We start from the raw sequence: 23,234 nt of genomic DNA, 5'->3' as shown, positions 1-23,234 counted from the left end.
GCGATTGATGCAACGTGAGCGGTCCTGAGCCAGTAAAGAGAAAAGACCTGGCCTGGTGAAAGACAAGCCTAAATCCCATGGGTGTACAGCTAGGGGCTGGCCAGAAACTTTAGGACAAAAAGCAAAGAGCAAAGCTACATACCTTGAATCCACCATGAACCGCACCATGCTCCTGGCTACAGTATATCAGTTCTTATTAATATGGACTGTTATTTAGCAAGGGAACAAGTCAATGGAATAATATACTCCAGATTCATTACTGTCAGCTCGCTCAGAATTATGTGTATTAATGACCAGATTATATCTGTTTATATAATACAAATTACCATAGAGTGACTGCAGGCATTGAAACGCTCCTTGTCTGTTTGACACACATAAATAATGGAGGAGCTCACGCTGCATTTGGTACACATGACTAACCTTTTATCCCCGGCACCCCGGTGCAGGCTGGAGAAATGACTCGGGTTTCAAATTCCTCGCTCCAGCTGTCATTAGCCTCGCAAAGTGTTAGCGAATCGGCGGCTAATTGATGTCCTTGTTGGACATTATTTTATTAGTCAGGCCTGGTGAGCATCAAGTGGAATTTTAATGCCCTTCTATCCTTGGGCCCGCGTGGCCGTAAGTATTAAGGCTTGTAAATAATTAACTGCACTCTAAGAGTTCTAGGAAGGGGCAAATAAGTTATTCTGTGGGTTCGGGCTGCTCCAGCTGGCCCTGGTGTTGCGACCAACATAGGCTCCTGGTAGGGATGAGTTGAGCTCTCCACGGGGTGGAAAAAACAGCCCAGACCTCGGTCGCTCAGCGATGGTGGTTTATCAACCAGTTCTGGGGTTCACATCGTCCTTGGGTGTGGATGGTCCTCAGGGAAGCTGCCGTGGTGAAAAAGGAGAACCAGGAGTTTGCAAATAGCCTTGAGAGAAGGTTCAAATGAAGGCTCAAGGGATAAAGCTGCCCGGTGCATGTTGCTGCACCAAAAATACATCATTGCGTCAAGCTGTCCCCAACATGTGGTGAGGAATAAAGGATTTTCACAACCCGCTGTGAGCTTCTGGCTTGTCTGAAAACCCACGTGCCGGGTCACGGAGGGGTTGGGGCTTAATGGCTGTGTCGCTCATCAGTCGGGGAACCGAGCAGCAAACCCATGCTGGTCCTGAGCGCCTTTCAGCAGCGAGACCGCAGCTGGGGCACCCAGGGTGAAATCAAACCCCTCCGCGAGTGTGGGGAGAAAGGTTTCACTTTGACAGTCTGCATGCAGAGCATGTTGCTTTGAAAATACTAGCCTTTTTGCTTCTAGTTTTTGCTTTAAAACTGGGTAAACAACCTGAAAATGAGCACAGATTTATAAATCAAGGACAAAAAATATTTTTGCTTGGGTTGAAATGAAACTTTGAGAATATTTTCCTTTTTAAAATTTCATCCATTTTTTTTCCTTTTCGTTTTTTTAACAGCACTGGGAAGTCCACCATAAACCCAGACCTCCCAAGCTCACCGCGGTGGATGTCCTCAGTGCCATCCCCTGCTCATCTCTTGAGAATTCTCCCCTTCCTTTCCCTCCTCTAGCCATCTCCCTGTAACCCCTCTGGAGCAGGAATCATCTCTTCCTACATGAGTATTCTGCATTTGTTCTCAAAGAGAGCCTCTGAGGCAATAGCGCAATGCGAAAAATAAATAATTTAAAATAAAACCTTCCTCAGTCTCATAAGATCCTTACTCCAGCCCTGCTTATGTACTGCACGGGCTTTCCAGGAGCTGAGTAAAAATGAACAGAGAACTTGGGCACACCAGGCTATTCATACATTAGGCAATAATTATAATGTATATTAACTGCCTGGGTGTTGAAAGAGTCCCAGCATGAGATTGCTTCTCTAATAGGAGACAGAAGTGATAAAAGACAGTAATAGATTGCCTTTCAGATGTGGAATTAAAAGCAGCGACTCATCAGATTATTTTTTTTTCACAGCCTCTAATGGCAAGTAGTTTCTTTTCAAGTCAGATTTCCATTTCCAAGGCTAAGCTCGGCAACACAAACAGAAATTAAAGGGGGGGCGGAGGGGGGGGTCCTATTCTGACCTCTCTGGCATCACAGGAACGGGGAGTAACTGCGTTCAGCTCAGCAGTGCTGCCCAGCCGGAGCGGGAGCCCAGGAGCCAGCCCACCTAGGCAGCCTTCTGAAGAGACTATCATCAAAAGATCAGGCTTTGGCAGCTTTTTTTTTTTTTAATGCTAACTGCAGCTACTAAATTTCCTTTTTTAAGAGATAGCCTAGAAGATAAAGCTTTTGAATTAGAGCAATCAAACAAAAAAATGAAGTTACTTCAAAGCAGTGGCGGAGATTCTTAAAAACTGACATTTCCACTTACTGATCTAGTTTGTCTCTAGCAAGGAATGCTTTCCAGACAATTTTGGCTGCTGTTTTTAGAAGAAAAGTATAGAAAGCAGGAGAAGAAAAAGCTGGATTTTAGCTGAGCTGGGAAGCACAGTAAATAACATTCATTAGGTACTCCTGGACATTTTTAATGACTCAGAGTTTTAAATCGTTCATTCAACATCTTTATGGGCCAAAATATAGTATGGTTTCAAACTCAAATCCTTTGGCAGGAGCTCTATAATCCATAAAACATTTGAAGGGGGAGTACAGGGGGAGAGGAAAGGAGGTATAAACTCAGGCTGAGAATGGTGTTGCTGGTCAAATTTCATCTAAATCGGCCACAAAGTCCACTTTTCTCTGTATTGATGGCACCTAAAAATAAAGGAGACCAGAGCACCTCCGTCTTCCCACCCCCAAAGCCTGGACCAGCACAACCACGTGCACGTTTTGGCTCCCAGTGCTCCCAGAGACCCCAAGCATGGGTTAACCAGGTTTCACCGCCCGCGTTTATAGTAGCTGAGCTCTTAAACACAGATGGCGATTTGGATCCGGCAGCACAAAAGCTGCATTTTTTTTTTTTTTTTTCCACTGTGCTGTCCGTTTACCTTGGATGGGAAATAAGCTCTTCAGCAGCTGGGACTTGTTTGTGCCCCAATGCTGCTCCTGGGGAGCTGGGGCAATTGAAGCCAAAGCCTCGCAGTTTGGTCACGGCTCTCCTCAAGGAACGTGGGGATGCAGGGAGCACCCAGGAGCTTTTCTGGAGCCCAGGGGCTGGTTTTGGGTGCACCCTTATGGGGTACAGTCACAGCCACCTACTGTATAGTCACAGCCACCTACTGGGAAGTTCATCCCCTTGCCCAGCCTCACCAGGTTGAGGCTGGTTATGGTGGTTTATCCCGCCCGTAGCAATCTCTGATGCCAGTTAAAGGGAGTTTTCGGGGTGCTGCAATGGGCAGAAATGCGAAGCCCATACCCAGAGCCCAGCACAGCCGTCGTTGGCAGGAGGCATGGTTGGTGGGCATGGTTGATGGTTGGACTCGATGATCTTGAAGGTCTTTTCCAACCTAAATGATTCCGTGATTCTATGATTCTATGAGGCCTTCTGGCTGACGGGAGACGCGAGCTCATGTAGCACGGACCTTGCAGCAGCAGCAAGCGGTGACACGGACCAAGTGACACCAGCTCTGCCACAACCCAGACCCCCCCCCCCCCAGACTGAGCTACAGCTGCCCTGCAGCAACCCCCAGACCCCAGCTGTGCCGACACGGGGTAGGGGCAAAAGCTTGGTATCCTGGGGGAGAGAGACCCGATACAACTGGGCTGCCCTGTTCCCCAAAAAGGGCTTGCTCCCGCAAACCCCGTTGCACCACCTGGCAGGGAGGGAGCGGGGAGAGGGCGGCATCTGGCAGCTGGGAAGGATGGAGAAATCGTGGCGGAGCATTAAAGGCAGCGCCCGTCGGCCCGGGGGCTGTTTACAGGCATCTCACTGCTGGCCCTGTCCCCAGGGACACACACCCGGGCAGGGCTCCTTGAGGAAAACACCCTGTGGAGGACATTTTAAGGAAAGTCTTCAGCATTTTGGGAACCGGAGCAGGCTGGGGGTGCTGCAAAGGCACCAGCTCACCCCGGGGCGGGAGCCTGGAGCTGAGACGACTTTTGTCATTTTGGTATGAAAGCGCTTGGGATAAGGGTGGTTGGGGCCCAGATCTCACCTCCAGCGGTGTAAATCAGGAAGGCATCCGCTGCCGTCTGCAGGGGCACGGCAGCAGGGCAAGGCCGTGACATTTGTCCAGAGGTGATGAGAAGCAGGGAAGATGCTTTTCTGTACATCGGTTTGACGAACATGGTGTTGTGGTTAAGAGACGTCTGGAAGAGCCCTGCGAGGGGAAAGGAAGAGAACACGCAGGATTTCCCGTTTATCAGCTGTAACCACCTCTTCCATCTCCGCTGTCAGACAAGAAAGAGTTTGCAGGAAGGCGCTGTGGTCTGGGCAGGAAAGGGATTTCGTCCCTATCACACCACACTGCGGCACATCAGGCCCCGCTGATGGTTTGCCTGGCTCAGACATGCTTTGCCTGGATCAGGCTTTGCAGCCATGTGCGTTTAATTGCAGCGGCATCGCAGCCATGCGGATTACCCAACGCGTTCACCAGCTGGATATCGAACCTGTAGTCCAAACCAAAAGCCCTCAAGTACAGAGCGTCTCACCGCACTCCAGCTTGGCTCTGCTCCCCAACTCCGCTCATTCCTCCAGAGACAAAAGGCTCAAGCCCTGTGGCCGTTTACTTCACAGAAATAGGATCAGGACCTAAAAGTAGCCATTAACCCCCCTCCAAAAAGTCCCCAGGGATTAATTTTTGTTGCTAAACGCTCTCCTCCTGCTCCCCCTTCCTCCCAGTATCCTGTTGCATGGAGAGCTCTAGCACAAAAAAATGCACAGCTGAAAATGAAGCATCCCCCCCGAGAAAACAAGGAAACCGACTCAGTAGTGAGCCCTTCCCTCTACTGCCCCATGTGCTAAACCCATTGGAGATGAGCAGCGCAGACCAAGAAACCCCTGGACTTCCCATTTTCTTGCTCTTTTATGATTACATGTCCCCGTTACAAGCAGGCAATAAAATCCTGCAGCCGCATCAACAAAATTAGATCAGTTCCATGGTTACATATCTGCCTTTAAACCTGACCAAATAACTCCTCGTCCTAAGGAACCTGGGGAATAGCTCTTTATAGGGAGAGCACGAAAGGAGACAGAATCGAATTAAAGATTCATTCAAATTAAAAGGTTCCTTTTTAAAAGAGGCAGGGCCAAGCAAGAAGGAGCTGGGGAACGTATTTCTTAATGAGCTCAGTGGCAGGAGTATCTTTAATAATAGATCTGATGGGGGAACCATGTAACCCAGCAGTGCACGAGGCATTTCCCTCCGCGCCGCAATAAAATGAACGGCATGTGTCCCCCGCGCACAGGTGGTTGTTAATGCTCCGTCTGAGCCCGAGATTAACTTTCGGTGACCAGAAGAAAAATGTGGCATTGGTCTTATGGACAGGCCTGATGATGCTGAGCCAATAGCACAGGAGAGAAAGTGCCCTAAAAAAAAGGGAAGATAATGAATAGTTATGAAGGAAAAAAAATAATTCTACGGTAAGATGAGATCCCCAGTAACTCGGCGGTGTCACTGCCTGGTCCTAATTTGAAAACAAACTGAGGAGGAGAAATGCTGCCTTCTTCAAAGTATGGATGAGGATTAAAAAAAGGGAAGGTTTTTTCCCCAGGCTCTGGCCTTAACTGCTGGGGCAACCTCAAGGCAGCCACTTACAACACGGACAGGACTTCTCCTTATAAATAGAACATGATACATAAGGTGCTTGTTTTGATGAACCCTCAGAGCATTAAAAACACGCATGTATCGCTTAGACACATCATTACCCCACAACTGCATTTTCAAAATGAGATTTCTCTAACTTTTTCTAGGTGGGGGGGCTGAAAATAAAAGGTACTTTACAGCTATTATCCCTTTCTTAAAGCAAAAATGCTTCCATTGCAAGGAAAACACAAGTTTTGTATAAAAAAATTTAGTTTAAGCCCCCAGTGAGGGAGCTCTGAGCTGACAGCCTGGGCTTGGGGGGTGATAAGTCTCCCTGCCCCATTTCAGGAGCGAGCATCCCAGCAGCCTGGCAGCCCCTCTCTGGCCGCGAGCCCTCACACTCAGCAATAACCCTCCTTGTCCGGCCGCAGAGAGCAGGCGACGATGCGTCACGCAGAAAGGCAAGGCAGGGAAATAGCCCCCCCGAGAAAAAAAATATTACCAAACCACTTGTGTCTAACCCGTGCAGGAAGCAGGGTCCAGTTTTAAAGAGCTTTGGAGCATTTCTCCGTGACCCCAAGCCTGCCCAGAGGATGCTTCCCAGCATCACCCAGCATCTCTGGTGGGACCAGCATCATTGGGGTCCAAAGGCAGCTCCTGCTGGGGACAGGGCAGGGGGGTTTGCAGATGCTCACAGGTTTATTATCGTTATTGCAGGCAACTTCAGCTCCATCGTTGCAGCCCGGTTCTGCAGCTCTCCAGGCTTTTTTCAGTCAATTGCATCAAAACTTACTGTCCGATAGGGCATCCTGAAACAGCGAGAGCTGCAGCCTGGCTGATTGCCGTCTCCCTTTCCGGGCTGGCGGGGGAACGCAGGAGGGGGCAGCAAGAGGAGACAGGCACTTTCTGTGAGCGGGAGGTGAGATTTATGTGAACAGTTGTGGGAGGGAGGAAAGGGAGGGCTTTGGGGCTCAAGAAAAATCTGCAACTGTTTTTTTTCCACGGCTGGCTCCCTCGCCGGCGGCTTTGCTTTGCAGGCAGCCGGCTGCCAGCGGTACTGTCAAACTCATCACTCTCCTGCTGTGGCCACACAGAGGCTTTGCAGGAGGTTCCCGGGCACCGGAGAAGTGCAACAGGCTGCACGAAAGCAAGCTGGCAGCAAGAATGGGCAAGAGCTTGGCCAGGAAGACAGGCAGGTGGGGAAACAGGGAAAAAAACAAAGAGAAAAACAGTTTGTGCCCCAACATCTCCAGCTGCACATCAGTCTTTTATTTTCCCCCCTTTATTTTCTTAGTTGACTTCAGTATGCTTCTCTCTTTTCTCAGCAGAGTCTGGCTCATTTTTCCCTCCCAGGGGAGAGACGGACTGCCTATGTCTGCAGCTGCCTGCAGGCAGACTGATTGCAATATATGACACATGTATATATATATATATATGCATATCTATATATAGGTGGTGCCCTGAGACTCCCTAAGACGCGGGTATCCAAGGGCACGGGCCCATATCACCCCCTCACCTCAAACTTCTCCCTCCCTTGCCCCGAATTGGAAGGCATTTCAAAGTCAGGTTTAAGGTCTTTAATTTCTCCGCTGCCTCAGAAGACTTCCCTGCTTGCTAGAAGCTGGGTTTCCGCTGCGGCACCGCAGCCCTGGCATTCGCAAGCCCCGCTCACCCCAACGCAGGATCTTGGTACAAACTTTTTCCAGCAAACCATGTGGCAACCCATTTATGAATGGGCAGGGTTTGGGAAGAGGCCCAACCTGGAGCACTGGGGTTTTGATGTTATTTTATGAATAGTAGCAAAATTGGAGCCCAGCATCTCTGTCCTGGGAACGGGGAAGTTCTGCCATGGATGTGGATGCGTGACTTAAGCTAAGAAAAAGCTCAGAGAGACACTGCACCATGCTAAACCCCAACATTTTAAAATCTTAAAACCTGGGATAGCATTGGAGTAAAGGGCTCAGGACATTCACAAATCCCTTCACAACTAAGTGACTCAGGTGCCACCATGCCCTTAATGAAGTGCCTTGACCCAGGACCATATTGTCACCGCATCCCACCAGCCACAGGCCACAAAGTACATCCTGAGTCACTTGGTGCCATCAAAAATGTCACGGTACTTAGTCGCTGTATTTAGCACAGCTCTAAAGCATCGCCTGCCCGTCTCAGATCACATCACACCAGCTCCCGTTAACAAAACAGAGCAAGTCTTTGGCTCTCATGATTGTGGGGTGAAAAATACTGGAAGCACATTCACCTCTAGACCTGCAATGCCAGTAACAAATGAGAAGCACAAGCAATCCTGTCCTTACACAGGGATTTTCTTATCCTGGCCTTACGCATTTTTTTTCAGTTGTTATTTCTGGGGTGTTACCCTATTTCTTGCTTGTTTTATGATATATAAGACTTGGAAGGTCAGCAAGGAGCAAGTGTTGTAATGTTTTTAGGATCTGCCAGGATGGGGACTGAGCGCATGGGATGAATCCAGCAGGATGGTTGGGCCTCCAGAATGCCAACATCTGACCAGAGCATCAAGGAGCAACTTTCCCAGCTGATGCTTCACTTTCCTAGCATGACCATCCACCAACTCCTTGAACTAAAGGGGATTTTCGTACTTGTTTAAGATGTTTTTGTCCTCAGCAAAGCACTGTTCAGTGCTCCCCGGTGAGGAACAGCCAATTCCTGTGAGCTGGAATAGCCCGTTCCCATGTGCTGACATTGCTGCACTCCAAAACAAACGTTTTTAAAAGTTTTGGCTGCTGTACGGCAAATGCCCTCAATCCTCACTTAGGGTAGGTCCCTTGGAAAGCAATTTCTGATGAGTTTTGTTTTTTAATTAGAATGTGGCTGCATAAAAAGTTATAAAGAGGTTGCTGTTAAACTACACTTTTTACAGCTGTGCTGTGGGGAAAAAAGCCTTTGCTTTAAAGCATGAGAAGGAATCAAGCGGGTAAGAAAGGCATAGCTTCCCTGGCACTCTCCTGATGAACTCAGGGCAGTTGAGCCTGGGGGAAATGCAAAACAGGCAGCTCAGCTCCATCACTCTTGCCTTCACCCACCCAAAAACACCACCGTGCCCCCGCCACGGCCATGCAGCCCCCACCTTCCCTCCTGCAAAGGATCTGCTGCACGTTGACTTCCACTCAAGGTTGGCTTCAAAAGGCTTGATTTAGCAACAGATGCAGGCACGCGATCAACCACGCCGTTACCTCCGGTTGTGCACCCAACGGTTTCCCTCTCTCTTGCCGACGCACGTTTGCCAACAGCAAATTGAAGAGTTACAAAGAAAAACAACAGAAATTGTTTGTTCCCCTTCTGCAAAGGACCTGGGGGGGTTCAGGGACCTCTGTGCAGGTATGGCTGCACTGCCACTGATACCAGCCTGATTGAAGGTAGACTTTGCCAGACGTTAACCGCTGGCAAAAACTTCAGAAGAGCAGCCCAAGTGCATTTTTCCATCGCCGGTCGCAGATGCGTCATTGGAGGTTCTGCAAAATTTCTCCCAGCGTTTTTCTTTTCTTTTTTATAGCCTCATAACCACTTAAAAACACTTCTTTTGGAGGAGAAGGGGTCTCTTTCTTTGTTCAGAAGTGAGGAGTGGATTGGTAGAAGACAAGGACAACCCCTTTCAAATGACTCCCCGTGAACCAAGCAAAGCGCCTGGATCTACAGCAAGATTGAGGCAGAAATCTTTCTTTACTGGCTCTCTTTGGAGAAAGAAACACAATAAATATGATTTACACAGCAGCTCACATGCTTGACAAAAGGCAGGCAACAGTTCAGCAGTTTCCCTGCTCCTGAAGGTGGGAAATCTGTTTGGTTACACTCGCCCCTTTCCCGAGTTGTTGGCGTATCCCAAGGAGAGCGTGATATTCCCGTGTTTCATTGGAGCAGCATAATATGACATAGAGACCTAGAAATCAAGGACCAGCACAAAAGCAATAAATACCAGCCACAGCGCTGAGCCAATTAGCAAAACAAGAGAAAACCAATTCAGCCTTGGGTTTTCACTTAAAGGTAGCAACACCTCTGCTGCAGCCTGGGAAGGTTCACAGGCATTGGCAGCTCTCTAAATTCACCTCGTGTAAACTCAGCAGAAAGATGAAAAATACATTCCTGCTCCAGGCAAAGCTGCTGAGAAGCTGCAAAGTGGCTGAAAGAGGAGTCTGCAGGCAGATTAATGTGGGGATCGACGAAATAGCCAGAGCAGCCAAATGAACTCAGCTGGACATTTGAGCGGATCAATCGGGATACGTGAGCGGCCCCCAGCCCAGCCAGCTAGTGAGCACATCGGAAACGACTGACCGCCTGGGTCAAAAGCAGTATTGGAAAACATGCCCAGAAAATAGGGCTGGAACCAAGGCTGATCTTCTCTCCTCACTGTCTGAGGAGGAACCCAACATAAAAATCAAAGCACCCAAATCACCGTGGTACTTCAAGAGCGCATGCATAGCGGAGAGCAGAGCATTGCAATATCCTACAAAAGATGTACGTGAAAGCACGAACAGAGGTTTTTGTGTCAGTAGCTCTCACCCCTGATGGAGGGATGTCTTCCAAGTTGGGACTTTAGTTCAATTCCTGAGTTTCTACACAGGGAAATCAACATCTGACATGCCAAGCAGCAGCTCTGTTTTGCCTTTATTAACCTGTAACCGAATAAAAGGTTTTAAATAAGCTTTTTTTTTCTGCAGGAGCCATGGCTCTTCTAAAATCCTCTTTGCAAAAAAGAAAGCACCAGGAACAGGTTCTGCTGCTGCATGAAGCTCCCCTACTCCAGAAGCTTGTGAGAAATCTCTCTTCTCAGTGGGACCATCAAGCCCAGCTAGCAAAAAATAAATTATTTTAACTCATATAGACATTTCGGCATTGCAGCCAGTCTTCATCAGTAAGAGCAAACATAATACTGGTGACTTCAATGCACCTTGCTGAAGAACAGGCTTTGAAACTCCTCCTGATGCTGCTGTCCTTATGCCCATCACCCTCAAAAATGGGGATATTTGAGATTTAAAGGAGGCTGTGCTGCACCAGCTAACAGCAGCCCCGGTCTACGGAGGACAGAGCAGCCCAACCTGACCTGAGGGGATGCAGGAGCATGAAATCCTGAGCCAGCGAAGGCTGGGGGCCGGTCTGAGCACCCCAACGCTGGGCAAAGTGCCCAGGGAGCACCAGCACGGGAGGGCAGAGGCGATGGCGAGCGGCAGTAAAACGAGCTGAGCTGGTCAACTAACCATGGCCTTACGAGAGCCGGTATTTATCACTCCACAGGTATCCGGGCTGGCAGGTAATGGCTACACAGCTCTGGCATCAGCTCTCCGTAAAGCAGAGTCTGCAGGAGATCCCCAATTCTCCGGCCAGTGGTGAAGTTGTTATATCTGGGGACCTGTTCTGTTTAAAGGTCTCCTAATGGTCCCCTCTGACTGTTTTGACAGTCCGTTGCCCTCTCCTCTGCAGCAGGGGAAGGAGCGGGGCCTCGTGGCTACCTCGCCTTTCCCACGCTGGCTCTGCCAGGCTGCGAGCGTCACAGCCGCCTGCCTTTCCTCGGCCTCTCCCAGCTGAAATCAATAGAGCGGCTTCGCTTTTCAACCCCCCCCCCCGTTTTACTTTTGGAAACTCTGGGCCCCACCCAGCCGAAAGCTGCCGTCATCCCCAGATAGCCATCAGCTCCCGGAGCCGCGGTACCTCTCGCTGGGATGCCGGCAGCTCATCCGGGAGCCGCTCTGCCGACTCGATCCATCACGTCTCCGATAGCTTTGATGGGGAGCTATGAAATTTAAAATATTATTTTAAAAAGTTGTTTTCAAATGCAGAAGGATATTCCCACTGGGGCTCGGAGCCAGGCTGGCCGCCAGCCCTGCCTTGCAGGGTGATACGCAGCAGCACGGAGCCATGCAGTTTGGGGAGCAACGAGGGTGCATCGGGCAGGAAAGCGGAGGCTTTGCTCCATCTTCTGACAAAGCACAAACCCAGGGATTCCCAATTATTCCCCATTACCTCCGATGATGCCTGAAGGATGCAGGGAAGGAGTAGGCGATGCCGGCAGAGAGACGAGAGCAGGAGATCCTTTCTCAGCTCAGCTGGAGCGGATGGTGTTGGGGCTTTGGCATGTTCGTTCTCCGGACATCGCCCGCGCAGGGAACGGAGCACACATCCCTCCTCACCCCCCAGCACAGAGCACTCCCACCTGCCCCCGCCACCTGCAGCAAAACCCTCAGCTGGGACAGCAGCAGAGGACAGGGAGCGGCAGGAGAAATGATTTTATTTCATCTCCGCTGCAAGGATCAGGAATCTGTGTGTAAACTGGCTTTGCAGCAACAGCACCTCTAAAGAAGCTTTTGCTGGCTGAGCGAGAAAGCTCTCTGTTAACTAATGAACTTAATGGAACACAGCTTAAAAACTGTCTATTTCTAGTTGAACTACCCAAATTCCTAATTTCTGCATACGCTCGCTGCCCTGAGACACAGCACGTAATACATCTACACGTACCGGCATGCAGTCTGAGAGCTGAAATACTATACCCATCAGTTTGTCTGAGGGAGGAAGAGTTATCAGATTAAAGATCAGCAAGATTTAAGAACTGGTAGAGGATTTATCACAGTGTCTTTTGCACCCATCTGCCTTATGTACTCAGCTGGGATTTACTCAGAGTTGTCACTATTTGGGCTCTGAGGAAGAAGCACGCAGAGTCCTTCTATGTTTCTCATTCAGTGAGATATCTGAGCCTGTGCCTAAATTCACCCACGTGAAGGATCTCACTGAAGCCAGTACAAGTATTCATATACTTAAATGTAGGCATGTGTTTTAAATATCTTGTGAAATTGAGGCTTGGGTGCAGTAATCCAAAATACTTTCACGTTTCTAAGCTTGTCCCCGGCCCTTCTCCTTTCAGAGCTTCTTTCAAGTTGATCAAAACCCTTGCACATTAAAATTTTCCATTTTGTGTGGATACTGTGTCAGTTTTACTAGCAGCAGCCGCAGCCCAAACAATTCAAATACTTCCAGGGACAAAATCACCGAAAACCAGCATTCGATCAGGTACTTGGGCTGCCTCAGAAATGTATGCGTTGTCTTTATTCTTATTTATTCCTTGCTGTAAGAGTTCAGCTTTGCACTCCTTAAACCATCCAATTTCTGAGCACTGTTTTCTTCAGATGTTTCACTTGCCATGCAAAAGTTAAGTATCACAGATAAAAATTCCCATTACATCAAACACCTTTTGAAAAAAACCACAACAAAACAACCTTTTCCCTAACAAAGATACCTAGCAAGATACAGAAATAGCTGTAAAAATGACAGACGAAGCATAATGGCTGTCCTGCATCCCCCTAATTTTGTGTTGTGTCTCTGGTGGCGGTCACCAGCAGATGCCCACAGCACAGGAAAAGTAAAAGCTGTGACAACTGTCTCACATTTGCTGAAAAGGATCTGAATTTCCAGCTAATTACCTTGTGTGAGAACAGGCCTTCTAAGCCATCTCATAGCCTAGGAAATGCTCTTGCAGACAGGAACCGGGAAGGAATATTTTTACGCCAGTAAAGGCTTTGCAAGAGGACCGTGCTTCCCCGCCACGCAGCGCCCTGCCTAGAAACTCAGATCAGTTTTTCTCTGCTTCTGTTTAAGAGCAGCATTCCCAGGCTGCATTTCCAAGAGGTTTTTGGTTTTACAGCTGTCATGACAATAATTTTCTCAGCTTTGCGAAGTTCCCTCATATCCTGTTCGAACCGGCTTATCTCTGTTTAGAAGTGATGTTCCTACACGGCATTCTTCAGGAACAGATGTTCCAGCTGATCCCACATTGCAGCACTCAACGTATTACACGGCCCCATTTTGAAACAATTAGCCTGTCACCGTTGAAAGAAACCTAATGGTTGGCTACTTTTTCATTTTTGAAACAAACAAAAAAAAAAAGAAATCAGAAGTAACCGATGGTTTATACTTTTTCCAAGTACGCTAAGATGCTCTAAATTTACAGTTCATTAAAATGGCAGCATGTCCTGGTTCAGCTGCTGGTCCCAAGATTTGTTATCTGGAGAAACAAATCTCTGGGCAAAGCTGCTAGCAAAGAGCTTCCCCAGCCCCACAAGTGACTGAAGAAAAGTAATAAGAATCTCTATTTACACAAATTAAAAGCTAATGAATTAGCGAGGAGGGTTTAGAGCAGTGGTGCCCATAGCTTTTGGACCACAGACCGCTGTCAACACATGGAAATTATTGTGGAATACAAGGCAGTCTAATGACTAAGTCTTTAACAGAAGATGCTCTGGAGAAGATTGTAAACACCCAACTGAGGGCCACGTAACCGTGGTTGTGACTCCAGTCGTTCGCAGACAACAGCTCGGGAACCGTCCGTGCAGGGCACTAACACAGACCCAGTAAATCACAGGTAAGATGTGGTAAACGGCTGTAGTGCCATAAAAGTCAATGGAGCTACATGCAGAATTAGATCAGCCAAGAATTTGATCCCCTACATTAAGCGGCAACAATACCCACGAAAAGGGAACTTGCAGGCCGCTGTAATAAAATTATCTCCCTTTGATCTCGTCGAGATTCCTCCAGCCTAGTCTCACTCGGAGAAATCAATCTCACGGTCATACAGATCCAGAGCAAAACGAGTAAGCACCCAGCACAGAGCCCGCCTGCTGCCAACACACGTCCCCTACTTGTCCCTATCTGCTTTGCACCTTCCCTGGTATGATTTTCTTGTCCTCTCCCTTTCTCCCTGTATCTGCCTTTCTCTTCAGGGCGCACGCATACAGCAAGGCGGGCGGTTGAGCAAAGCTGGAGCTGGCAGCCCCACGGCTGACGTTTCCTGGCCAGCACTGGGTGCCGTAACAAGGAAGACGGCAACAACCGAGTTGACGGCAACAACCGAGTTTCCAACATGGAGCAGCTGCCAGGCCACGTGTCCCTGCTGACACCCAGCCTGGCAAGGCCAGGTCCAGGCTGCCAGGACCAGGCTGAGCAGGAACAGCATCTCCAGGAGCAGGCTGAGAGCCCAGGCAGGAACAGCATCGCCGGTGACAGCTCAATAGCGGCAGACGGAGATAGGAGACGAGCTGAGGGTCAGGAGAGGGCTTGCAGTAACCACGAGCTTCAATTAACTGAAAACAGCAGAGGCTGCCTGAAATAAAGCTCCTTCTCATATCAGCCAACACTCAAGGCAACCGCATTTTTGACTATCAAAGCAAAACCAAAAAGCTTTGCTCTCTGCAATTGCTCACAGACCTTAGCTGGGAAGTAATCCTGCCACTCAAAATTTTAGCGAGAGAAATGCTTTCTCAGGCTCTTGGAAGGACCACACAGCACAGACGTGCCAGAGACATTCCCAGGTATTATACATGTGTATCAGATGTGAAACTCTTTCTTGAGTACATTTTACTCTCAAGCAGACAGCCCTTAAAATAGGAGCAGCTGAACTGAAGGACGGGAGCGGAACAGTGGAACGTTTGCAGGGACCCATCCAGGTCACTGCTAACTCCAAGTACGCATTTAGCAGCCAAAACTCCTCAAAGAAAGGTTAGAAGATGAGGTCTGCTCACTTGGAGGCTTTCAGGCCAACGGTGCTATTGGAAAATGACCCTTGGGGTGGGTTCATTTCTCCCACCCCCACCCCCTGATCCCTGCCATCCGGGGACGCTGAAGGGAAAGACACTAAAGGAGGTGACTCCAAGAGCAGAGGTGACTGGCATCCTAGAGGACCTGTTCCAAAAACCATAAGGAGGTGCAGAGGGCTAGCAGAGATATGGATACCTTCATTGCCCAGCAAACTGAATCTCACCCTCAACAGGGACACGGCAATAGGACCTCTGTACAGGCTTACTTTCACATACACAGAAATAGTTGGTTTGTAATGAAAGGCAAAGCACAGACACTGCATTTACCCCCTGGAATATCCCTACGAGGTTCATCACTGATTAAAGTGATTTCGGCTCCCCATTCCCCCCCCTCCCCCCAGACTGGCCTTTCTGCCTCTGGGTTCTTGCACATACCCGGGAGCGCAGCAGTCAGGGACCGAATTACCGGGGTTATAATTCTTGGCTGTGTACTTTTAACTACAGTGAGGCATTGGCAGAGCTCAGCGCACTAATTCACCTCCATGTAAACATGATTATTTTAAATGAACTCCAGACGAGGTTTAACTGTAAAAACATCTCCAGTTTTTGTAGCATTTTTAAGTGTTCAGCTCGGAGTTGTTTTCGTTACGGCAAGAACTTACCCTTTCTTCGGTTTACAAAGAAAATTTTCAGAATTAATGATGTCCCAACACCCCCCCAACTATAACATGACACTTGAACGAAAGTCACAAGTCTGAAAATTAAGCTGCAGTGGGATTTCATGGTCAGGATTTTCCCTTTCTTAGCCAGCCATTCCTTTCCTTACAAGTAAGAATGCTTTGCTACAAAGCGAAGTTGAAGAAGAGAAGTGAAAAGAGTAAGAGGTATTCACTTGGCCACATTTCTTTCAATGTTTCTGGCATAGGGTTCCCACTATAGCTTGCAAGGAGAAGTGGCAGAAGAACATTGTGTATACATTGTAATGGTTGTACTTTCTCTGAACAGACATGCTTCCAGGAGGCGGCAGATTAAAGAACTGGTGTTACTTCAGACAGAGAAAAATAACATCTTGCCAGTTGTGTTTATTTGTAGGAACCCATGATTTATGCTTTCCCATTTGTAGAGGGGTTGAGAGAAATGGATCACGTGGGCTCTGTTTAGATAATCCCTGAGGAAATTCAGACTACATCAGGCAGGGAGAGAGAGGGTTTGTTCTCATAGATGAGAGATGCTGGGAAATGGTAGGGAGACACGAGATTTCCTCGAGATCCTGGAATGAAGTTCAAGGCTCCGATTTTCTGAAAAGATTGAGTGTGGGTTGTGAGAATGAAGCAATTAAGATAACAACAAAAATAGTCCAGGTAGGCAGGGATGAGCAGTTCTTTGCTGTTATTTATTGGGCCAGTGCAGAGAAATAAAATGTTCCTCCCTAAAGCATTTTTACCTGTCAAACAGTACAACAAGAAGATGCAAAACTGTTCCTACAAGCACGAAAGAGGGATCTGTCACCCACCGACCCACACTCCTGCTCTTTGTTTTCCATAAGGATGCCTCTTTGTGGTGTGGTCCCCGTCTCATCTCTCTGCACCCTCCTGGTTTCAGCAGGACTTCCAGAAACCAGCCACTTTTGTGCCTATAAAGGTCTATAAGAAGCTAAACAAAACCACTGGCATCTCCTGCCCTGAACAACATCCTTGTCGAAATTAGAGGAGGCAAGAGTGCGACTGCTTTTAAAAAGAAAATACTTATTGCAAAGATGGGTTTAGTTAATTGATCAGGGGAAACAAAAGAAAGCAAAGCAAAATCAGCTGTTCAAAGTTTAGCATCAACAGAGGCAACAGCACAGCAGCCCGTGCACGGAACGGGAAATCCTCCTCAGTCTTGAGCTGCAAAGCTTATGGGCCAGAGGAATCCTTTACTCTACAGCACCTGGCACTGTACTGCCTGGAAAGCTGCATTAAATAATCGGCATTAACAGACATAAGTGCTATTTAAGCAGATGCTGGGTTTCACAGCAAGTAGCACGTTTGATTCGTGGCTCGGTGCCCGCTGCTTTGCCATAGGTGCTGATTAAGGAAACGCAGCGGGGAAGGAGACGTGACTCTGTAGCACGGAAAGGGAAGACGGTATTTATGTGACAGATGCAGGATGCTGAATGCCCTTCTCCAAGGGCACATCATGCTGGAAGATCACAATTTCCAAGACTGTCAGAATAAAAAGAAGGGGGGAAAAAATGACAGGATGCCACTCACATAGCAAAATCCCCAGTCGCTGCAATGAGCATCACACAGAACCTATTAAAAATAAGCTCTAAGTCATCATTTCAGTGGCAAGATTTTCACATGGTGATCAAACAGTCAGCTATCCAGGTGATAACAGGCTGCGGGGTAAGTACAACTGTACATATATTAAGCAACAGGCACCAACCTGGGGAGGATTTTTCAGCTGACTGTAAGAAATCGGTGCGCCGAGATGGTAGAGCAGGGAACGACCCCACCGATACGACCGCAGCGTGTCCCTGCTCAGGGGGGTCTGCCTGCAGCCAGTTCAAGGCAAAATGAAGTGTTAGCAACCCTAAATTTCAGGGCCGGGTGCTCCTGCCGAGAAAAGACAGCGCCGAGAGATGGTCTGAAGCGTCAGAGCCGCTGCCTTGCCTGCCTGGGGCAGGCAGGATAAAGATGGCCAGGGCTGGGAGCGCCCTGCCTGCTGCCTGCAGCAGTCGCTGCCTTCCTCCCCATCCCTCCGGGCAGCTGCCCATCGGCAAAGCAGGCGGCAGTAGCAGGATTGCGACTTTCCAGTTGGTTTTAGTTTTTTGAGTTCTAGCAAAGTTCTTGGCTCAGCACCCCCTCAACTCTTCAGATGGCTGATTTTTGCATCTCTCTTTTTCCCAACTATTTTTCTGAGAACTGCCCTAGACCTGCAATGGCAACTACACGGGCAAGAACCCCACTGGCTTTTAGTTCAAGCCATTTCAGGGTCTTCATGTATCCCATCAAGGTACTCAACAGCTTGAGTGCAAGACCCATCATCCTGGAAGACCTACGGGCCTTTGGGGTGAAGTCTGATCAGAACGACGATGCTTCTCTGGTCCAAGCAAGCTCTACAGAGGGGTGAAAAAGGACCTCTTCCCAAAATGGCCCTTTCTTGCACTGGAAATATTGGGGAATGACCTCCCCATGAACATGGTACTCACAGGCTTCTGATTCCACTTTTGATGGGACTTTTCTCTTACCTTCTTGTTTCTAACCCAAATATGAAGCAATGTATAAGAAAGAAAAATAATCCCTAAACTATAAGTCTACTTTCTGCACTCCCCTCTGAAGGCAGAGGATGAAAGCAAAAGGGGGTTTCACCTTCTACCCAAAATACAACAAAAGCTCTAGACTTGGACACAGGATTGTGGGTTTGTATTATTGCCATCACAGGAGCAGGGCCCAGGGCATTATTATGGCCGTGTCACCGTAGTGACATTTCAAATTTTTTTTTACATTTCTGTCAAAAAGCTTCTGTTGCAGTTCCCTCACCTGTTTCTGTAAAGAGATGTCAAAAGGATGACCCTGGAGAGGCAGAGAAGAGCCCTGTCTGGCTGAAGAAGCCAGAAAGAAGCGGCCAGAATTATCTCAACATTTTATAAATAACTGTAGCACTGTCTTGACAGAAACAAGAAAATGCTAAAACACACAATGGTGTGGCTCAAGGAGACCACAACATCAAGATTTGGATAAATGATATGGCCACATTTGCAGGACCAAAGCAGCACAATCACATCCAACGCCTAGAAGATTGGGGAAGGCATCAACACACAATCACAATAATGAATATTTTAGAGACAACTTTTAAAGATGTGTATCTAAATCTGGAGTGCAGCAGAAGAAAGGGAGGAAAAAAAAAAAAAAAGAGAGCTCCATAGGAACACGCCTGCCAGCCAGTACAAATATCACAATGCTTATACAATAGCTTTCAGTCCCACACACAAACCACTGTTGGACACCTATAGAAAGGATGAACTTCTCATGTAGTACAAATTCCGTAGGATGCAATCCTCTTGTCTTTCTGTCTTAAACTCTTGTGTCGAGTGTTAACAGCGAGCTGTTAAACAGCCGCAGGGTTCCAGCTCTTAAATGGCTACATTTCAGACTGAGATCCAGCAAATTTTTGCACATGTGTAATTTTAAACATCTGAGCACTTAATTCACAGGGAGGAGGTTGGCACGTACATCTTTACCCAGTCAGGACAGAAACATTATCCTGTAGCGATTTGTAAAGCACCTTGGAAGGTTAGCACCTGTTTTTAGCAGCTAATTTTGACAACTTCCATCTCTGAGCTAGGAAAGTGGACAGGAATAACAAAAGCCTCACTTTATCCGATTTCCCACAATTCAGATAAGATTAAGCGTGCACATGAAATTTTCCGCTTCCTATACTGAAAACCAAGGTAAGTCAGCTGAACAGGGGAAGGGTGACACTGGCATCAGACAAACCACCTACCAGCTTATGGCTGGGATCCTGCCCCAAGAGCCTGGGCTGGCCTGGGAGCAGGGAACTCCGCCTGTGCCAGGAATTGCATGATGTCCCAGTAGATCCACCCATTCTCTTTATTGCTGCCACCCTCACCATCCAGCATCTCTTTTTTTCTTCAGGGAGTGGGAGAGCAGGAGGAAAAAAAAACCCTGGATTTTGAGCACCTCACTTCTAAACTGCCAGATTTTACTTATCAAAGTCAGAAAAAGATGCTCGGCAAATACAAACACTTCTGACACTGCAGTTTTGCACTTTCCTATACTGCAAGTCCAATCCATGAACAAATACCCTCCTTCTAGTGCTTTCCTCATGTAAGACACGAGCAAGCTTCACCAGGAATTCAGTCAAACCAAAAAATAAAGCCAGGGTTTTGGTTTCCACACTACAATCCTGAAATCCAATAACAGCCCTCTTGCCCCCACCTCTCTGCTGCTGAGAATTAACTGAAAAATATAGCTGTATAGAGGTGGTTTTTTAATACTTTTCCTGGATGGAATTCTATTTGATGCTGTTAAGCTTTGATGACATACCCCAATGACTTGCTTGGAAGAAATCCATTTAGCAAGCTTGCAAATCATGCTGTTTCAGTTCTGTGAGTGCCCATGAGAAATGTGCATTTTCAATCATAAAAGCCATAGAAACAAAATGGAACTTGGAGATGCAGACAGATGAATTCCTTATCACGGCTTGGCTGTGTTCACAGAACATGTGCTTACCATTTCAAACTCCGGAAAACTATTTACAGGAATCTGAAATACAAGACTGAATCCAAAAGTAAGAAATAGATAAATTTCTAGAAGATACTTTTTTTTTTTCCATTTCAAAGGAAAAATGGAGACTGATTAAAACCAAAGGACCCCCACCCCCTGCCCCTGCAGCCTTTAGCTTTTCCGAGGAATATAAATAATTGTAATACAATCTATGCCCAGGGTGCCAGATTTACAGAGGTCCCCTTATGTTTATGTGGCAGGATACTTCATTTTGGGGAAGCCTGGGGAAAGGAAAAGCAAATAGTTTGCACTTTCTTCACCTCTCCAAAATTCTCTTTGAACAGGAACCGTGGAGGTTGCAGTGGGGATGAACAATTAGCAAGATCCCACTGCCACAGTGTAATCCCCACCGGCAGCAGATCTTTGAAGCACAGTGCCAGGAACCCAGAAGCTTCCAAAAAGATCAGTCACGTCAAGTTGGGAGAGAACATAGCTCTATGGGGAGTTTTCAAACTGACTGAAAATGGTTTTCACTGGGCATTTTCTGACATACGTTCCTAAAAACTCAGCTCATTTCTACAGGATTCAGTCAATGACAATACCTTTGATTTAAATGCAGTTGCTCCCAAGAATAGAAAGAGAAGAGAATTAGAGAAAAATGCGAGATGCTCAGCACCGCAGACAGAAAGCCCTGACACAGTTATTTTCCCAGTATGATGAGACGACTGCCTCATCCTTTCTTGTGCACTCTCCTTGCCTGTGTATCCATCTGCTGTCTCCTGTCTCATCCCTTAATCTGTCAGCTGCCTGCATGTTCTCCATTTGATTACTGTACTTCGTTCAGCAAAGTGCAGTCCTGATCCAGGCCTACAGCTCTGGGCACAAGAACAGTACAGCTCCTCTGCTTTTTACACTGCAACAAAGGGGACCTCAATTATATATGAGCATCCTGAAAAAAACTAGCAGATTGACAGAGCGCTGGAACATGGTTTCACGAAGGTTTTCTTTTGCAGGAAAGCTGGTTTAAGAAGCCCTCGCCCTCCCCACTGCATTTTGTTATCCTCTCACAGTTGTTCTAGTGCAAACACTTGATGCCCTGCTGTAGCAACCTGCTGCAGCGTAATAGAACATCTCCACCTTCCTAAAAAAGGCTGCCATTTTTTAAAGCACTGATCATATCAATAGTCTGATTCCTAGCACAGTTCCACAGACAGCAGCATCAGCACAACCTTGCAAATACTCTCCTCTGCTCATGGGTGTTTGTCACAGCATAAGAACATCTAGAAGCAGCTTTACCACTGGAGACAACATTCCTGGCATCACACACTGAAAACCAGCTCCCAGTAATGCTGTCTTATTTGTACCTTTTCTTTTTTTAAAGTGATGTTGCATTTTGCATGAAGCCTGCCACGCTTTTACCCCTCACCCAAATCCACTATTTTACATGTCCGTTGAGAGAGACAAGAAATCAACTCTATAACATACTAAAGAGATTCCCTTTAAAGTTGAATCCTCTGGATATGACCAAACCTGAACAGTTGAAGCTCTTTCTTTTTCCATTTACCTTTGCAGATTCTGCAGCAAATCAGCTGAACCTTGTGGTCAATGAGATCAAAATAAAACCAAGACGAACTTCTAATCTTTCTCTGTTATGGAGAGGTGAAATCAGTGCAGGCTCCATAAAATAAGAGTAATGGGAACTGTTGACGGTTATGAGTATCTGCAACAACAAAATACCTCTCATTAAGTGATGCAGTGAAGCTGTGCAGATGAAGTTATATGCTCTGGTCACAAGGTACAAGTCAACCAAAAAGGAGTTATTTTTTCCTAGCTTTTGAGAGATGCCTTCATGCCCCATGTCTTTGAAAGTGCCACAGTATCTCCTCTTTTCCACAGCTCAGACTGGATGAGCAACAGAGCAAAAGCAGTGTTTGCCCTGCTTGGAAAAGAGCTCCTTTCTTAATTTTCCTACTGGAATATGTCTGAATTCCTCTTTTTTTGTTTCACTTTGATGCTGCTTGGGGCAGACAGTCCTACCTTCCTCCCCAGCCACTGCTGGATAGACCAAGTTGTCCTGATTGAGGCAATAAAAAACTGAGCAGTCCCTGCAAGGGTGACTAGACATTATCACGCTTCTGAAGGGTTGAGACTGCAGCAACTAGCTCTGTCCCTTGAGAAAGAGAAATTTACATTAAAAAATATAAACAAATAACCTTACCCACACAATCTCTCCTTCAGACATGTTTCAAGATGGGAAAAAATCTTTAGGGAAACAAACATCAAAATGCTGAAAAATTCCTGTAGTTCTAAAAGAAGAAATTCATCATCACAACAATACAAAGTCTAATGGTCTCTTTTACATACAATTTTGAATTACTGTCTTGTGATAGCAGTCTTTTAAGGATGAACAAGCTCTGAAGATACCGAGAAACACAATTTTCTTGCAAACTTTAGTTTCAAATGTATTTCCCTTTGGCTCAACATTTGGACATTATATTGAGCTAAGCATTTTTTTCCATCAGCAAGACAGACTTTCGCCATGGATTTTAGTATCACGTTCAGAGAATCACAGAACGGTTTGGATTGGAAGGCACCTTAAAGATCATCTAGTTCCAACCCCCTGCCGTGGGCAGGGACACCTTCCACTAGACCAGGTTGCTCAAAGCCCCATCCAACCTGGCCTTGAACACTGCCAGGGAAGGGGCATCCACAGCTTCTCTGGGCAACCTGTTCCAGTGCCTCAACAGCCTCATTCTGACAGAAACACACAAATGAGAGTACA

At 47.2% G+C, this 23,234-nt stretch overlaps 1 long non-coding RNA gene across 1 annotated transcript; it reads right to left on the bottom strand.

Moving 5' to 3' along the window:
• Positions 1-432: 432 nt before the first annotated feature.
• LOC142032393 (uncharacterized) lies at positions 433-11,815 on the bottom strand. Its single transcript, XR_012650819.1, has 6 exons — positions 11,662-11,815; positions 11,350-11,431; positions 10,204-10,316; positions 8,774-9,583; positions 4,081-4,245; positions 433-869 (listed from the first exon to the last, which is right to left on the bottom strand). It is a non-coding gene; the product is annotated as an uncharacterized LOC142032393 (long non-coding RNA).
• Between the last annotated feature and the right edge of the window lie 11,419 nt (positions 11,816-23,234).

This window comes from Buteo buteo, chromosome 6, assembly GCF_964188355.1.
Source record: "Buteo buteo chromosome 6, bButBut1.hap1.1, whole genome shotgun sequence".
Taxonomy (NCBI): Eukaryota; Metazoa; Chordata; class Aves; order Accipitriformes; family Accipitridae; genus Buteo; species Buteo buteo.
This window is presented reverse-complemented; position numbering and strand designations above follow the sequence as displayed.